Source organism: Epinephelus lanceolatus, chromosome 22 (genome assembly GCF_041903045.1).
Source record: "Epinephelus lanceolatus isolate andai-2023 chromosome 22, ASM4190304v1, whole genome shotgun sequence".
NCBI lineage: Eukaryota > Metazoa > Chordata > Actinopteri > Perciformes > Serranidae > Epinephelus > Epinephelus lanceolatus.
In genome coordinates this window covers 28,999,186-29,005,185 of record NC_135755.1, presented here as the reverse complement: position 1 = coordinate 29,005,185, position 6,000 = coordinate 28,999,186, and the positions used below count along the sequence as shown (strand labels likewise).

Here is a 6,000-nt window from a genome sequence, read left to right as displayed (position 1 = left end):
CTAATTTTTCTCATCTCTCTGCGTGAGAAGATGGACACCGACCCTGCGACACCCACTGTGGGCTTAATACGTACTCCCACTACTGAGTGAACTTGAGCGCGCGCCGCCAACGTAACAGAAACGGAGGTAAACGCGACACATTTTTTAGTAAAAAAGCGACCATATTGAGGTCAGAGGAAAGCGTTGCCAAGGCGACCAGCTTGCTAGGGAGGACACTGCGGCGCGCGTCACGCGCCGGGAACGAGCGTGTGTGCTTGCGAGGGTGCGCACGTGCGCGGGCGCGCGACAGCTAGCCGAGGCGGTCACGGCATCCACACAGCAGCAGCGGCAGCGGCAGCAGAGGCAGCATCTTTCCCCCACACAAGACTACCGGAAGACCGCGCAGTCTGTGTCCGCCGTTAACCGAGACGAGGTGAAGCAAGGCGAAGCTTGCACCGTGACTCGAAGCGGTGCTCTGCGGTGTCGGAGGTCTCCTTGAGGGGATTTATTGAGGATTTATCGACGACGTCCCAGAGAAACGCTCAAAAAACACTGAGGAGCTGCGACCATTGGTCAACACAGGTGACACTTCCCGGCTGTCAAATCTGCCGAGACCCCGCAGACACGACTTATTTTGGTGTTATTTTTGTCGTATTAAGGCTTCGATAAAAACAAACATTCTTCCCGAGGCAAACCGGACTGTCAGCCGGGAAATTAATTAATATATTGGCGTGCTGGAGAGGACGGGGACTGAGCAGAGCCTGCTGTTCGGATGGGGAACCATACTATATCCTGCTGTATGTGCTGTGTGATGCAGTAGCTTTATTTTTGGTATTCAGACTCCACTGTCATTGTCTCCAGTCATGAAGTCCCACCTGGGTTGAACGAGGCAGTGTTGTCTGGGGGACATTTTTGAAGGTGGTGGGTTTTTTTTAATTTGTTTTTTAGAAACAAGCACTTTTTGCTTGCTTGACATTTACCGCTGCTGGAGGAAGGTTTAGTGAAGAGGACACGGAGGAGAAGGAGGAATCTCAGGAAAAAAACATCAGTGGGAATCTGGCACCCCACCAGCACCCGTGGATCACAAATTAACAGGTAGGCTGAGGTTTGCATGGTCAATGCTAATTTCTACTGAGACTATTCTTACCAAAAAATCCGAGTTACACACTGTTCCTATTGATCATCTCTCCTAATCTGCATTAAATTAGCATTTTTAACTATGCGTGTGTGTGTGTGTGTGTGTGTGTTTATGTGTGTATGCTCGAGGGATGTCTGACACCTGCAATAAGAAATGTAAAGAAATGAGGATCACAATCAACAAATTGGGGCTAAAATGAGGGATTTTTCTTTGCAAACATTTGATATCTGTTGCCTATATGTCATTTCTAAAACATATATTTTTGGAAAATTAATGGAGATCAATGTTGTCAACAGGCCTCTTGAAAAAAATGCATTTGGAGTTGTCCAAAACATGTCTGCAATGAATAACACCTTGTACTTGAACAGTTTTTTGCCCCATCTGTTGGATCTTGCAGCATATTGTTGTATGTTGTATGCATGTGTATTTGTGACAGACTTGATGCATCCTTCATAACAGTGATGTATCCTCTGTACCATTAATAAGGACTTGGACTCGGAGCTCCTCTGGTGGAATGAGAGAAACAGAGGCTGCTATTCAGTCAGCCCGAGCTCGTTCCTCTGTCCTCGTAACATGCAGAATTTGTAGCTTATTAATCAAAGTGCTTGGCTGAGATTGCACCAATGCCGGATAAGTCACTGCACATATGGCGATCATTTTGCCCTTCTATAATTGTGTATTGTTTGGGGTAATAATGAAATGAATTGGAGTGGAATGGGAATTTTTACAAGCAAACCAGCCTGTGTTGCAGACGGGATTGAAATGATGAACGCACACACACTCACAAAGGTCCCCCTTCAACAGTTAAAATCATCCTTCAACTTAATATGATCTTCATGGGGGCTTTATACTCAAAAGACCCAGGAAACGCCATGGCCATGAGAACATATTCCTCTAAATGCTCCCCTCCACACACACACACACACACACACACAAATAAATGCACACATACACACACAGCACGAAGAATGGGGCGCATTTATATGCTGTGGCTGGTGTTGTGGGGCATTCGGATCGGCAGGGCCTGCTAGATGATAGAATTCAGCAGGGACAAGAAGACCTCTGTTCTTATCTGCAGCGACGAGAAGGGGAAGGCAGCTCCGCTCAGCTCAGCTTGGCTTCTCTCCTTGGTTTAGGCAGCCAGCCTGCCCTATATAGCAGATAGGGACATCTCCTCTGTGGGGAGAAAGCATTTTAATGGAGGCGGGGGGAAAAAATGTGCAACTGTCCTTGTGCTAAATAGATGTTGTCACAGAGGAGTTGTTATTTATCTGGATGGTGGCTGGCTTGAAATTTTGAAGACCTGTGGAGATATTTAAAGGGGATAAAGGTGGCAGGCTAATGCATTGTGTAGAGTGATTGCAGGCGTTTGTGTGTTAAAGAGGAATATGCACACAGAATGGGAGAAACAGGGGGAGACATCCTCTGCAGCAGTGCAATATGGTGTATCCTAATTCATTTTGGGTCAGTGGCTGATTTACAAAACATAAATGCCAGGTGGCCTTGTCAAAGAGGCCTGTGCACACTACTTTATGTATCTGAGCACCCTGCATGCGAGAATTTGTTCATTTTCTCTGTGTGTGTCCCAAGCAAATTGCATGCAGACCCCTGAAAGCATTGCTCAATGCCATCCATCCTGGGCAAGGTGCAGCAAAGCTGGAGGCAGATGGGGCTGAAGCGTTTAAAGCGCTTTGTCGGGTAGATTGATGGCTCCTAGCGCGGGTCGCCAAGCAGTCAACAGATGCAGGCTAGTGTTGTGACAGGGTGGTTTGAAATAGCCATCACAATCGCACACAACCACACTTTAGCAGTCCTTAAAAGCCCTACCTGTCCGTTTACGGCTAATTTTATCCCTCACTATTTATTTTTACTGTGGATAAATCGGTGACAGCAGGTCCCCCAGTGCGTACGGATGTTTTCTGACTGTGGAGATGACAGCAGTGGCTGCTAATTTTAGGTGAGAGGTGTCATCTGTGTGAAAAATCTTCAGCATTATGGCAGCTGACGTGTTGACTAGAGAGCTGGAGACTCGTCTGATGAATGCTGGTGATTTGAAATGTTTGTGTAGCAAACTCGAAATGAATTAGTAAAGCCAAGGCTGGCTGAACACACAGGTCCTCGGGGAGGCGCTGTTGTTCAAATTTCCCTCCTGTTACGAGAAGCCGGGGAAGGGAACTATGTGTGTCAGTCATTGCTTTGAAGGCGCACAAATGTATTTTCAGGACTGCTGGCATCATTTTATTTCCCTGACAGCGAGAATAAGGTTCCAATGTGACAAACTGTACAGTTAGCTGTTGTATAATTGATGGAAAATTGAATAATTTCACAACCTGTTTGCACATTTGAAGGGTCTGTTTAGAAAAGGTGACTGAGAGCAGCTTGTTAGACAGACACACGGTTAATGAACAGCTAATTTATGGAAGTAACAGTATTCTATGTCCCTGGGAATCCTTCTATGAGTGGATGCTGAATGTTTCTGCAGATTCTCTGACACGTACCTGTTGCTCTGACTGCATCTGCCATACTATTAAACTCCACCACCAAACCCTGTTTTTCTCTGCTTCTCCAGTACAAAATAAAGCTGATTAAATGGAATAACTCCACAATGGATGCTCTTTTTTTATATGGCAAGGCTTGGTAATTGACAATAAGCTGTTCACAATGGGAATATGCCTCCCCTTCTCCCTTGAGCACCAGGCTCCCCATGTAATCACCCATATGTTTGTTGTCATATGCTATTGCTCTCTACCCATTGAATGAATTCCACTTCTGGACTACCTCCCTCTTCCGCCAAAGACAGTATGCTTTTGTAAGACCACATATAGTCTGCAAGTAGTCTGTTCTAGGGCTGCAATTATTTTGTAGAATGTTTCCTCAATTAAAGGTCCAGTGTGTAGGATTTAGGGGGATATACTGGCAGAAATGGAATATAATATGATAAGTATATATTCTGTAGTGTATAAACAACTGACAATAAGAATCATTGTGTATTTGTTACCTTAGAATAAGCAGTTTATATCTATATTGAGAGTGGGTTCTTGTTTGTGGTGATCGCTATGTTGCACCGCCCCATTTCCCAGACTGGACATACCAAACACTGGCTCTAGATAGGGCCATTACCGTTTTCATTGGCCACTGTAGTTAGAAGCCCCTGTCGCAACAAGCACTGCTTGAAAAACACTGTTGTTTTTTTTACGTGAAACTGCTTTACTCAGTGCGTTTACCAGGTCTGCCACTAAATATCCCTAAATCTTACACACTGATTTACACACCTTGATTGATTTACTGATTTGCACACCTTTACGACACACCTCGTGTCGATGAATTGTTTGGTTTGTAATAGTGTTGGGTATCGTTTACATTTAAATAGATAACGATACCAGTACTGGTACTGGCACCTGGAATTTGGTACAAGTACCCAAGAGTACCCTTTTCTGGTACCTTACTCTCTCTGTGATGACACAAATGTATTTCAAGTTGTAAAAGATAAGTCCAAACTCCGAGCTTCTTGATGAAAATGCAGAGTCTATGGGATTACAAAGCAGAGCAGGGTGTGCTGCTCTGTTAGTCTCTTCAGAGACAGCACACTCTGCTCCGTCTCGGTTGCAAAATGTAGATAAATATATAAACAGTGCCTTTTTAATTGGCATTAACCTCTCATTTACGTATGTATTTCCAGAAAAATAGACTTGAAGCCTACATGAATGCTTCAGGTCGAGGTAACGCCCACGTGACACAGCTAAGAGTCGAGCCTGCATGGGGCTGGTGCAGACAGCTGCAAAGATTAAAATAAATGTGTATCTGTTGCTTGGGGCATGTGGGGAAGGTTTCCCCCTTCACTGCTGCCCCGCGTTCCAGCTGCACACCCTGTTTTTATCCGCCCTCCATTGTCTAGAGTGGCTGCGATCAGCTCCAGTGGTCACCTAGCAGCAGGAATTCAGCTCACTTTCTCACCCAGATGTGCTCCCAGGTACCGAAATTTGGTATAGATTGATTTAATGGGAATCGTCACTCAGTAGCACTGATGTAAATTGGTCTGTAAAAAAAGTACAGAGTTTGGTACCCAACCCAAAGCATTAGAAAACAGTGAGAAAAGCCTGTTACAATATCTTAGAGCCTAAGGTGACCTCATCAAACGTCTTGTTACTTCCAACAAACATTTCCAAACCCAGGAATATTAAATTCACTATAATGCAAGACCAAGGTAAGCAGCAAATCCTCACAATTGACAAGCTGGAAATATAGTTTTATGATTATCAACATAGTTTGCAATGAATTATCTGTCGATCCCAACATTGATTAATTGACCAATCATTACAGCTCCACACGACTCCTTTATTGCCTTTATTCCTCATTTGTGCATTCATTTGTTTCTCTTCTCCATCCATTTGTGGCCGACTCATTTATTTGGTTCAAAGGGAGTCTGGCTGTTTGTTTTTTTGCAAGTGTGTGTCGTTGCTATGGCAGCATCTTTTTGGAAGGATAAGCCCCACAAAGATTTTAAACCTGAAGCTTTTGTTTTGTTTTTGCTGGTTTGTATGAGTGCTTCTTCTTGTGTCTGTGTATATTAAGATGGCAAAAAATTAATCAAAAAACAACTGACATCACCATATTGACTGCTGCAATGTCCAAATTGCTGGAGGCTGCATTTTTTCCTTTATGATAAAGCCCAGTAAACAACATTCTCTGGTGCTGTGCAGAATCCTGTCATGAAATCGTTATGCCCAAATATTTTATCCCATTCGAAATAAGCAAACCTAAGCATTAGCATGCCTTATTTACTCCATTTTTGCAGCTGGCAAAAAAAAAAACATCTTCAAAAGCTGTATGTCTATTTTTGTTATTTTTTTGTGGTTCTTGCATATGTGGTAGTGAATGCTGGC

The 6,000-nt window shown here is 43.9% G+C and overlaps 1 protein-coding gene across 2 annotated transcripts in view; it reads left to right on the top strand.

Moving 5' to 3' along the window:
* The first annotated feature begins 295 nt into the window (after positions 1–295).
* nlgn2a (neuroligin 2a) overlaps positions 296–6,000 on the top strand; it is a 239,201-nt gene continuing 233,496 nt past the window's right edge. For both annotated transcript variants that reach the window (XM_033610424.2, XM_033610423.2), the window contains exon 1: positions 296–1,074. The gene's annotated coding sequence lies outside the window, so the exon portion shown is untranslated. The remainder of the gene's footprint in view (positions 1,075–6,000) is intronic.